Consider the following 12,513-nt stretch of genomic DNA (forward strand, 5'->3'; position numbering starts at 1 on the left):
CATCTCTCATGTTACCATCATCTACAGGCTTCTGTTAGTGTCACCCATGTTAAACTTTATGGCATCTTCAGTCAAAGAAATACAAGTGAAGCAAAGTCTGGGACTGGAAATGAATAAAACATCTAGAAGATTGGTTTAAAAAATTATCCTGAAGCTTGTGTGCACACAGCCCTAGTTGCTAAAATATCAGTGGATGAGAGCCATATAATTCACCATCACAGGACAGTCTGTATTTGATGCTTGTCCTAAACCAGGCACAAAGAACTCCCAGCTGACAAGAATCCCCTCAAAAGGGGCAATCGAGGAAATTTGAGAACAGCCTAGGAAGCTTGTCATTTATACAGAGTAGCCTATCTCATGCTGAGTGAAAACTAGAGGGATTGATGATCTGAACTACAGATTTTGGAAACTGAGGTAAGAAAGTTCCTTATGTAAACAGGGAGAGTTTTCCTATTCCTCCCTTGTTCTTTCTTCCTACATCTTTTGGGATTATTCCAGCAGTACTAGGTTTGTTAGGTAAAATACCTTCTTCCTCTTGTTGATTTTAAGTCAAAGAATACAAGTGTAGCTAAATGATTTCTGCCACCTCTATATTGTCACAAAATGAAAAATGCTACATGTTAAAAAGGAAACAAAATAATACTATAAAACCATTGACTAAAATATAACTTCTTATGGTGCAGTTAATAATGCTTGGGTGGCACATTGTCTGAGAAAAGTGCTGCGTGATATTAGTTGGGTTCTTTACAAGGACACAGCACATATCCTTGTTATCAACTTTTTCTTTATCAATAATTTCTGTAACAGCAAGAGTGTCTATCCAAAATAATAAGGGACTTGAGCTTTTGATTTTTCACTAATATCTGAGCAAGGTATGTTGCTATCTGGTTTTTCTGCTGCTTCTGTCACCTTCTTTACAATGCTAAATTAATCATGCAGGTGACCTTGCTGGTTTTATTAAGCACAGCAGGCTGTATGAGCTATTGCTGCAAAAGCGTGACATTGCTCAACTAGTGGGGTCCTACATCTATATTTTTCTAATATGGTTTCACTGCCACTTCTAAGTACAGATTATATTTCTGCTGTCATTCACAGTTCCTTTCATCTGCCATCAGTTAAAATTAGTTATGCTGTTAAAAGGAAGTACAGCATAACTGCTTATAAACAGAAGAACTTTTTATAATATGCTGGTTTGCCTCAACTTTCCATTAAACAACGATGCTGAACACAGAAGTCATAGCAACCTGAGCAGCTTCCATACCAACATATTGAGTGAATGGGTACATCAAACTGAAATTTGACAACGAGGATCTCAAAAAAATCCAGGCAAGTCTGAAATGGCAGACTACAGAATGCATGACTACAGTACAGCCATGTACCACTGCGTGTTTCCAGAGAATGGGCAGGAGGCTGTCTGGAAACTCCAAACATGTTGATCCCCTAAATTTGCCACAACAGTAAGAGAAGAAGTCAATAAGGCTTTCTAGCTCACATTTTGAATTCCTTAATATTTGTGAACAGGAGCATGTCATCCTGTAGCAAGGATCTGGCTTTTTATGTTCATGATTCATCTTGCATAATGTGAATGAATTGTCTTACAACTCTCTCTCTAGATTTATTTTGGGAAGCATAACCAAACTCTGCTCCTGAAGCCCCTGAAAGGTCCCCCAATTTAGAGTTTATTCTGTTCAGACATCTACAGACCTGCACTGGGTCCGCTGGCCTAGTGCAAGAGAAATTTCTGACGGGCACAGGATCTAAGAGCAAGGATCTGATGTGTTGGGGGTGGACATAGTTGTGATACAGTAACTAGAAACACTGCTCTAATGCAGGACACAGGAGAAAATAACTACTTTTCTAATTGCATTGATGCATGGAATTATGCTTGAAAGATTACTTCAGTGTGCAAAGCATGATGCAAGTAAGAGATGAGGTGGTAAAGCTGTAGTCTGATACCAACTGCTGAGTTGTTCCATTGAGTGTTGGACCTCATTTGCTGATGGACCACACCGTTGAGGTGGAGGCTGCTAGGACCTCCTCTGTCCCTGCCACTCCATCAGCCCTGCAGGACACAGCACCTGCCAGCCAGGTGCACCAGGTATGCTGATGGCAGCTGGAAGACAGACAACATAGCTCTAGCCAGGAGGAGAATTAAATACCAGTCTGCTTTGCCTTAAGACATGAACAGTGTTTCCTAATCATTAAATGTTTAACACAACAGCCCAAGTGTTTTCACCATACTTCTTGAATGTGACAGTTGATTATGGGATCAAAATAACTGAAAAGGGAGATTCAGAAGAAATTAAACCATGTCCCTGAAACAGGCATGCTGAAAGCTATTTTCAAATTAGGCATAGAGAACACTTAGAAAAATAGGTTAATTAGCATTTTCAAAGGACTTCTGAAACATGAAGCTGTTGGCTAATGTCGGGATGCCAATGTGGCCTGACAGGCTGCTTGCAGCTTCAAAGGAACATCTGGACAGATGCATGCAGCAGTAAGGGTGAATGAAACACAGAGTACTTGCCTACTGGCAGTAGATACTGCACTGGGCAACTTTAAATGATTCTGTGGATGCTGCAGACAACAGTTGTTATTCTCCTAGAGGGGAGAGCTATAAAAATAGGATGACATGCCTATGATCCCAATTAGCTGACTTCAAACTTTGAAGATCAAAAGCCTTCAGGATATACTGCTGGGAGAGAAAGGACACTGCTTGCCAGGTCGGTGGGATGGGATATGGAGGAAGGATACTGGCTCGCTGAGTACTACCCCAGCTAGCCGGGACCTTAACACCGGGGAGATGCTCCCCGCTTTCCCATAGGACCTTAACCGTACCACTGTGGCTGGACTACCCCAGTTAGCCGGGACACCGATGACATGCTCCCAGCTTTTCCGTAGGACTTTAACCGCACCACCGTGGCTGGGCTCCCCTGAGCGCAGACAGGTATCGCCTTTCCTCGGCAGGCGCGGGGAGGACGAGGCGGGGGGAAGGTCCCGAAGTGCAGGGATGAGAGGTGCGCCCTGCGCTGGGGGCCAGGGACGGACGGCGGGCGGCGCGCAGGGAGCTCCGGTGGCTCCCCGGCCCCTTCCCCTCCCTGCGGGGCGGGCTCGGGCCCCGCCGCAGCCTCCCCCCGCGCTCGCCGGTAGGCGGCACCGCCGCCCGCCTTCCTCCGCCTCCTCCTCCTCCTCACCTTCGCCGGGCGCCGCGCCGGGTGACCCAGATCGCGGCGGCGGCTCCGTGTCCCTCCCGGCTGGAAGGACGGCTCGGGACGGCGGCTGCGCTGCGCTGCGCCGCGGGCATGGAGCGGCGCGGAGCGGTGAGTGCGCGGCGGCGGCGGGCCCCGGCGGCGGCCCCGCGGGTCGCTTAGCGACGGGAGGCGGCTCCGGGCATCGCATCGCAGCTGCCTGCACCGCTTCCCTCCCCTGCTCACCGCCCGCCGGTGGGAGAGAAGTTTTGCCCCTCTGAACGCGGGACGCTTTATAGAAGGACCTTGCGGTGTAAGGAAATTTGGGGGCGCTGAGTGGCTTGCACATTTAGGGTATTCGTAGTTGATTTTTAAAATTTAATTTTAATTTTTTTTTTCTAGCGGCCCCATCCTTTATAAGTGCACGGAGGAGGCCGGCACTGGGCGGCCGCCAGGCGCACGGCTCTGCGGCTCCGCAGTGGGCTGCGCACCCTGCCCTGCCCCGCAGCCCGCCCTGCCCTGCGCCGCCGGCCTGGCTTGCCCCTCCGCACCTGGCCCGAGCTCTGTGCGCCTCAGCTACACCAACGTGTGCACATGACAATGATGGCTTCTTCTTTCCATGGCACTCTCTTCTTCCCCGCCTCCCCTTCATCCCCCCACATGGTCATTGTGTATTGAAGTTACACTTGCTCCGAGTTTATTCCAGGATTGATGGCTTTGATGTTTCCCTTTGTCCTCACCGTTTCTGCTTTTCTTATAATTTCCTTTAAAATGGCTAAAAGAGAATAGGGAAAGTGTATGTCAGAATGGGGGCGGTGGGGGAGAGGGAAGAACAACACCTTTGTCCCAATTCAGTCAACTCAACAGTCAAATCACAACAAGCTGGTTTTTTTGTGACAAAGGCATTTGAAACAAAGAAGCCATTTTAGAAACTGAAAGAAATTTATTTTGTGGCTTGCATGCTTTAGTCAATCCAGGTTTTCATTCTTTTCTCTTATCTTTCCCCCTGCCCCCCTCCTGCACTCCCCGTTATTCTAATTTATCCTAAAATGAAATAGAATAGAAAAAATAGCATCTCTAAAATCCTGCATCATTCCTGTGCTCTTCAATAGGCTTGCTGATTGCCTTCTGTTCCAAACGTTTCATTGCACATTTTTAAAGAATGTTATTTTGTACTCGTAGATCGATGAATAGTTGAATCAGTTGAGTGTGATAAGAACACCTCATCTCCCTGGGAACAGCACAGCAAAAGCCTCATTATGTGTAGTAATTTGGTAGGTGTTGCATACTTATATCTATTTAGCAAAGTGCAGGTTCAGATGAGACACTGATTCTTAGGAGAGCCTGCTTTTCTCTGACTGTCTTTAAAAATGTGGGCCACCGTGTTGCCAAGCTGAACAGGTGGAGTTACATCTAGAAATATCCTTTAACTTGTTCAGTTCTTATAATCTGCATATTATTTTAAGAAATATTTCAACTGAAACTAATGCAAAACTACATTGCATAGCAAATGACTTACCATCAAGGCTAATAGAATCTTGCAGACAGGAAGCCTATGATTTTCAAGGGTGAAATCATGTGACAGCATCAGATGCTGTATGTATCACTCTAAACAGAAAATGGGCAGAAGATGATTCCAGGAAAGCAGCGAACAATGGGAAAACCGTGCAATGGAATGCATTCGTTAACTTTCCTGCTGGCTCACTGACACACAGTGAAACATGTCCTGCTAGTGTAAAAACCTGCTATGGCTGAGCACACAACCACAGTGTCTGTGAATCCCCAGCCTGCTCAAGTTTTGAGACAGAGCTTTAGTAACCATGGGACAGCATCACATTAGCTTCACTGACATGTGTGAACCCAAGAATTTCCTGTGATCAAACATCTTCCTGTCACTCTTGACAGGGAATTGCAGCCCCCTGAGCTAAGCTATACTTAAGTGGTAAACTTTTGGGCTATGTTGCATTAAGCGATTATTTTGTTATCTATCATCTTCCCTGCACAAACAGACTTGCTGCTGGCTGCAGGGAAAATGCTGTTGCACAAATGCTGGCATATGTAGGGCTCCAGACTGCTGCTAGTATTTAAATAATCTTGTATTTTAAAGTTAGGCTGTGATCAGCCATAAACCAATTTAAACAAAAATTATGTTCAGTTGCACAGTCAGGGCATTATAACTATACAGAGCCAGGCAAGCTTTATTTTTCCCAAGGGGTCACTTGAAGTGTTAGCAGAAAATTGCAAGAAGAACAAACTTGAGTTGCCTGGAGATCAAATCTTGTTGGATTTAATGCTCTCTGGGTCATAAGACTACATTTAATTTTTTTTTATGAACATCTGCTCAGCTTTCTTGATTGGAAAGCTTCTTTCATTTGACATTCCTTTTAAATCCTTTGCTTGGTAATGCAGGGCAAAGGACTGCATGAAATACATTACTGTTTGAATGCAAGCTTTGGGAAGGAGGCCTGAAAAGTAAACTCCAGAGGAGAGCTTACTGGAATACTGAGAAGGAAACCAGGTGGTGAGATTCCAAACACACAAGAAAGATAAAGTAAGGAAAAATAATATGAAAGATGAGGCTGATGTAAAGAGATGTGGAGAATGCTTGTGGTCATGCAGGACTGTGGCTGTGGTTCAGGCTTAGCATCCTCAGCATCCATCTAACATGATTCAGGCTCAGCCACCTAGCTGAGCTCAAGTGCTGAGCTGTGCTGTACTGCAGGATTTGCCAAGCCTGAGCTGGAGGTGGAAATTTTGCTTGCTCCTGCCAGGCAGTGGAAAGGGAAGTATGACAGCAGAAACTGTGGGAGCAGCTTCCCGAGTCACTACTTAGTGGTACGTGGGACTGCACGAGCGCTCCTTTCCAAGGCAAAGCAAGCATTTTGGTGACAAACTGACCTGTCTGACTTTGCCTTGAGACATGGATATGTTTACTAGTGATTTGGCTTGCATCTGGCTTGAGTATCTGACACATCCTCCAAAGACTTTCTCTGGTTGCCTTGAAGTGGTTCAGGTCTCAAAGCAGTCTGGCTGCTCTGAGCTCTCCCGTTGAAACTGAACCAGGACTTCTGCTTTGGGAGTGTTCCCATTCAGTTACTGAGCCTTTCGTGAAAGATATTGGTTTCTTTCAAGTACCTCCTAGCTGCAGTCTAGTGAGCAGTTCTCATCCACTTTAGCATAAAACCAATGAAGAGCCCCACACCAACTTCATCAGCTTCAAGTGTTTCTGGCAGTTTGTTTTGGAGTGCAGTATCCTGCTCCTCTGCAAAATGTGAGCAAACACTTCTCAGCTTTTTGTTACAGCTGAGAGGCCCTTCAAGAAGATAGTTTCTAGCCCTCCCAGTAAAGTACCTGAGAGAAAATTGGCATAGTGTTTTTACCTCATCCTAATCTGTCTACAGGTCTGCAAGCTGAGCACTCCAGGCTAGTTCAGATAGATACAGCCACAGACCTCAATAGGAGCCTGGGGAACAGGAGAAATATAGGAGCTACAAAGATTGGAATTGAAAACAATTGACAATATAAGCAGGTGAAATTGAATTTGTTAGAGCAAAGTTAGGAGGTGAAGTAGTGGTCCTCAGGATTGTGTCTATAGGAAAATGTGTACCTGTGAGTTCTTCCCTCTCTGGTAAGAAATTACTTCACAGGCATTTTTAGTCTAAGTATAGATGTCTACACTAATGTTTCTCAAGCAAATCTCCTGGCTTTTGTTCTTCACCTTTTTTTGTGGGCTAGTCTTGGAGCACCTGAGAATAAATAGGTGAAAATGTTTTGGAGCACACCAACTGCAAGCTGATATTCAGCCCCAGGGACCTGGTTGGAGCTACTCCAGCATCTGTATAGGATGTTTTGTTTAAAAACAAACTGCCTTCCCCCATCCTGTGCAGTTTCAATTTCAAGTGCTTGGCAGCAGCATTTCTCTTGGTCTGTGCTCTGCACTGATGTAGCTGTAGCTCCTGTAGTAGCTATGTATTTTGCTTTTCCAGGGAAGGATACTTAGGTAAAATAAGGGACAAGACCAAACCCAAAAGAATTAGTTATACAAAGTCCTGTCTCCACAGCTCTCTGTATCAATCTTTGTAACTAGGCCATGGTCAGCCAATGTTTTCTGATGGTGCATCAGAAAGAAGGGCAGTTTCTGCAAAGAAGGTTTGTTTGGGACTGTGTACAGCTGGCAATCAGTTTCCCAGACATAGGAGTTATTCCTTAATGTATATACACCATCTGCCATTTAAGCCCCTATTGTATGCCTGTGGCCATGCCTGTGTCTGCCAAAAGTGAATCAGTAAGTTTCCTAGGACCCCAAAACTGATACTATTGTACTTGCCCAGCTGAGCAAGGGCTTCTGTAGCTAGTTACAGATTGTTCTAGTGATGAAATGAAGTTTTCTAATTATGTTTATTTCTTCTTTATTTTTTATTAGTCTTATTCATATATTTGAAAAATAGAATTAAATCTCTACCTTTCATTATCTTCCAGGATGACTTAGATGTTGAGACTTGTCCATGGCACATCAACAATTTGTTACTACACTGATAATACTTGCACAGTCATGTGGGTGTGTAGGTGATAAAAATTGGGCCCCTTAGTACAAAGCTGTTCTGTGGTCATGGAAACTACAGTCCTCTTCCGATAGGCAGTTATAAGAGCAAGCCTCTCATTCCTTCTCCCACTCTGCTCTCACAAAGCCATATACATATCAACATTGGCTTGGATGTGTGCCATCAAGCAGGTTGTTCCTCTGAAACACTAAAATCAATGTGGGGTTTGTTAATTTTGGGCTTGGTAGGCCCTCACACTGTCAGTGTTAAAGCAGCCTGAGGAGAACAGATGGGTTGAAGGAGGAAAAAAGGAGTTCTTGCTGAACTGAGTGAGGAAGGGAAAGAAATGGTGGTGCTCCCAGAAGATGACATGGAAAACAGGACATACCATAAGCACAAATTAGGAAAGGGCCACACAATCTACTCCCCAGTTTTTCAAGTAGGACTACAACTATATCTCCAATGGCCTGAGATAGTCATGTTCTTCTTTGAACCTCGTTTGTCCTGACCAACCTGTGCTATATTGTTCAGGTTACTGTCTCAAGGATAAGATCAGTTCATGCTACTGAATTATTATGGGTGTATCTGCTGCAAGGGTTCTGGAATTGTTTAATGTAATTTCTTTTAGAAGTTTTCCTATCACTTTACACTTACTAGGTTAAGAGCGAGACTATAAGAAATAAAAGTATGCCCACTTTTTCTAAGAAAAAAAAAGACACTGAAGGAGGAAAATTTTCAGTGTTAAGTGTGTTTCGGTGTTAAGTTAAATTTTCAGTGTGTTAAGAATAAATGCTTTATGGCAATCCTGTCAATCATCCTGTCCTAGTCTGTTGGCTCCACTTTGTTCCTCTTCCTCCTCAGTAATATTGCAGGAACAGTTTTCAATGGTTTTCATGTTTCTTCTTTCTCTTGTCTTCCCCACATGCTCTTCTCTTGTCTTTCCAGTTTTCTACTATCAAATTTTTGCCAGCATCCTTTGCTGTCTGAGAGTGGGCACCCAAAATAAAGTAAAGGTCTGGTTGAACTAAGCAGGAAGCAGCAGACTGAAGAGCACCGCAGCACCTTGCACTTCCTTTGTCACTCACTTCACTTTCCTTCTTGGTTGAACAAATACATTTTGTACAATTACTACATAAGAATGGTTCCTATGCCATGCTTGTTTCATACATCTTGCTTAACAGCTGGTGTAAGTTCATTGACCTTCAAACCATTCTTTCCATCTTGACCTTTTGCAGGTCTTGCTCGCCTTTTGTTGTTACTTTGTCCTGTCAGTGTGGTGTTTGTGTTGATTTATCCCTCATTTTTATGAATGTCTCTGTCTCCAAACTCCATCACAGCTTTATTTCTCCACTGCTTGTAGAAGCAGTGTTTGACTTTGATGCTGCTTGGAGGTATCTTAAGCTACAGAAAGGTGAAGGAAGGGAGTCTTAGTGCATTCATTTTTACAGTTGTTCACAGCTCTTGTTAATAGAAATAAAAACTTGATAAGATACTTGTGACTCTTTAAAGTTGAGCTGATATACTGATATGCTGGAACATAGGCCTGTCTGGACAACAGATTGGATAGATATCTGGAGCAATATATATGTATATATGGTTTGGGTTTTGGGGTTTTTTGTTTGTTTTGGCTTGGCTTTTTTCTTTTTCTTTTTCTTTTTTTTTTTTTCTCGTGCTGCCATTCAAAAATTTTCCTTAAAGGAGGGCTTAAACCTGGTTCAACCAGAGCATGGAGTTTGCAATACAAATTAGAGAAACTTTAGAAAAAGTTTCTAGTTTCTCTCATAAAAGAGATGATTTCTTCCACTTCTGCTCACTTCAGACATTGGTAAAACCAGAGCAATCTACCCTGCACATGTCCTTCTGAGCAGCAAATGCATAACCAGAGCTTCCAACAAGGTCATGTACTTGGAGTTGTCCTGATTTCCTACCTCCTGGGATGTAGAACATCTCACTGATCAGCAACCAGGAGATTAAATTGTAGGCCATGAAGTTTGCAAAATAACTGCAGTGGGATTTTAGATCCTCTTTTTTTTTCCTCTTTTATTGTGGTCTTACTGCAGGCAGCAAGCAGCTGGTGCATAACGTTATCATAGAATGCTTATGGTTTCACAAGTGTTGTGCTTCATGACATCATCTAACTGGCTGACTGCATGGGAAGTCATCATTCTTGAATCCTGTTTTAGTAAAATGGCAGAAGGAAATGCAGAAACTCTCATGGATCCTACTTGTTCTACTCTTGCATATCTATCTCTCAGAGCTCTGTGGAAAAGTTGCCACTTCTATGCCAAAGTAATCTGGTGAAATGATGGGAAAATGGCACCACAGTGGTGCCAAAATGGAACAATATTCTGTTAGATCAGTATGAATTGTGCCTGATCTTTACCAGATTCCTGGATAAATAAATTGATTTCTGCTTCTCTAGCTCAAAAGCTTAGTTTGGCTTTTGTCCTGACACCTCTGGTATCCTTGTCTTAACATTTTTTGGGGGGAAGGGTCAGTTAACAAACTAAATCTCAGTCCTTAGTTTTACATGCTTTCAGGCTGATACTTGGGGTGAGGTTGTATTAATCTGGTGGCTGAGTTAACTCTGCTTGATCCAAGAAAATATAACAGATGTTGGAAAGGTGAAGGAATGGATAGAGCAAGAATCTTGGGTGTGAATCTATTGACATTGCAGGTCTGTATGTAGCCTGTTGATAGGATGATGTTTCTTCCCCACAAACTGCTGTTTGTTAGGAGTTAATTTGGCTCTAAAGCAAGTCTAGACTTCGGGTAATTTTGGTGGCAAGGGAATACTTCATCTTTGCATTTTAACTTGTATTCTCCACTCATCTCTGGGCAATGGAGTGGAAGCTGGGAAGGGAGGGAGAGCAAAAGCACATCAGTCATTCACTTTTTTAAATAGTAATTTTGGGGTTTTTTCCTGATACTTCTGCAGTAATTAGTCTGGGAGGTAGCCAGGCAGCCTCTTTGGATTTTATGTATCCAGCCTTGTAGGATTTGTTCTAAACTTGAAGGATTTTTGCTACAAAGTGTGATGTTTTATTTAGAACACACTTCCTTGCAATACAAGCTGTCTTACAGCGTGTCTGGCAACAGAGCAAGTTGGCCAGAAATATTCTGCTGCAAACCATGGAGACACATGTGAGCCACCCAGGTGATGCTGCTGTTCTCCTGGGTGAACTCCTTAGTGGTCAAGTGAAAGTTCATGAGAAGTGACTAAAAATGACACCTTTTTATAATGTATGAAGAAGGGGGGTGGAGGAAGTTGCTATGCTTTAAAGACTGTTTTCAAGCATGAGAACTCAATTTTTAGCTGATATTTCATTTACTCGGTGCCTTTCTGGATAAAATACACTTTCCTCCACATGTAAAGAGCTTGTTAAGGATGGACACACTGTAGACAGAGAAAAGACAAGACAATACTTTAATTCCTGTTGAATTAGGCATCTGATTACATTTCTAGAAGTTTAAATTTTCTGGGTTGTGGAGAGCTTGCTCTTTTTTTTACCTTTGTGTTTATTAATAGAAATAGAATTATTAGTATCCAGCAAAGTCTTCACCAGTGACCTAAAGTGACTTCATAGAGTTTTGTTCTTTCTTTCCATCTTTCAACATTGTAGTAGAGCAGAGCTAATAGAAATTGGAAAAAGAAGATTATTGTCACAGTTCTGCATGCAAAGTGCATCTGTATGCATGAACATTTCCTTTGCTGGATTTCTGGGATTTAGTTTGCTTTGAACAGTCAGGTAGTGAACCCCAGCCTTTTTCTTTTAAAGGGCAGAGATGTACAGTGAAAGGTGGAGATGCTTCTACAGTGCTGAGTTCTGGTTTGATGTTAACCTTCATCAAACTGTGGTTTGTCACTGAGCCAAAATCTGCAGGTAGGCTGAATTGAGTGGTGTTAGAGATAACTTGCCATGTGAGATTTGACAAGTAAGTTCTCTTGAACCCAAATACAATCCTACATTACTCTCTCTTATGAGAACTTTAAGACCCTCTTGATCCTTCCTTATATTTGTAATGCTTTGACGAGGCAGTAATGGACTGAAATGCTAAGTTAGAACTACAAAATTAGAGGTTTTCAAAGCACTCTGCTGTAGCTTGAGAGAAGCTGGGGGTTTTGTGCCCCCTGACTCCCCAACTCTGTTGATTTTAACCTTTTATTCAAGCCTCTTTTTCTTTTTATTGCTTAATTGTGTGGTATGTGCTTATGCTCACAGGACAAAAATTCACTTAAATTTTACTTCATATGTAGCCTTGCCCTCGCTCTCCTAGTGAAATACAGAAATGTAAAATGTCAGTGTGTGATGGAGATTAGAAGTGGAAAAAAATTTATTACCTGTGACAGTGTGACTGAAGTCAAGTCTTGCTTATTAGGGTAATCAGTCAAGTGTGACATTTTGTTCCAAGATTTTCCTCTAAAGAATGCTGGACAGGCTGTTGAATACAGCCTGATCTTGGGCACATGGAAATGAAAATACCCTTCTGTACTGAGATGGGGAACTAAGCTCACACAAAACAGGCATCCACTTTTGATCTCTAAGGTGAGTCCTGCCAGTGGCTGCATTCCTTGGAGACAGTCAAAGCCACTTCTGAGCCAACATAAAACTTCTGAACTGCATGGAACAGGTGACCTGTTCTTGAGAGCTTTTCTAGCAATGGAGTCGTTTCCCAGGATGTCCCCTGAGTTGGAGAGGTCTGAGCAGTGTTGTTGCTATAACATTCAAAGACCTGTAAATGATTATGCTGTAATTGACATGAAGATCCTCTGTTTTTACTCA

General features: G+C 42.9%; 1 protein-coding gene across 2 annotated transcripts in view; it reads left to right on the top strand.

Moving 5' to 3' along the window:
- The first annotated feature begins 3,165 nt into the window (after window positions 1-3,165).
- Window positions 3,166-12,513, top strand: part of ELMOD1 (ELMO domain containing 1) — a 43,376-nt gene continuing 34,028 nt past the window's right edge. Inside the window, exon 1 of one of the 2 annotated variants that reach the window (XM_059466592.1) lies at window positions 3,166-3,320. The gene's annotated coding sequence lies outside the window, so the exon portion shown is untranslated. Of the gene's footprint in view, window positions 3,502-12,513 lie in introns of both variants that reach the window. The other variant, XM_059466594.1, reaches the window with a different exon arrangement.

Source organism: Ammospiza nelsoni, chromosome 2, assembly GCF_027579445.1.
Source record: "Ammospiza nelsoni isolate bAmmNel1 chromosome 2, bAmmNel1.pri, whole genome shotgun sequence".
NCBI lineage: Eukaryota > Metazoa > Chordata > Aves > Passeriformes > Passerellidae > Ammospiza > Ammospiza nelsoni.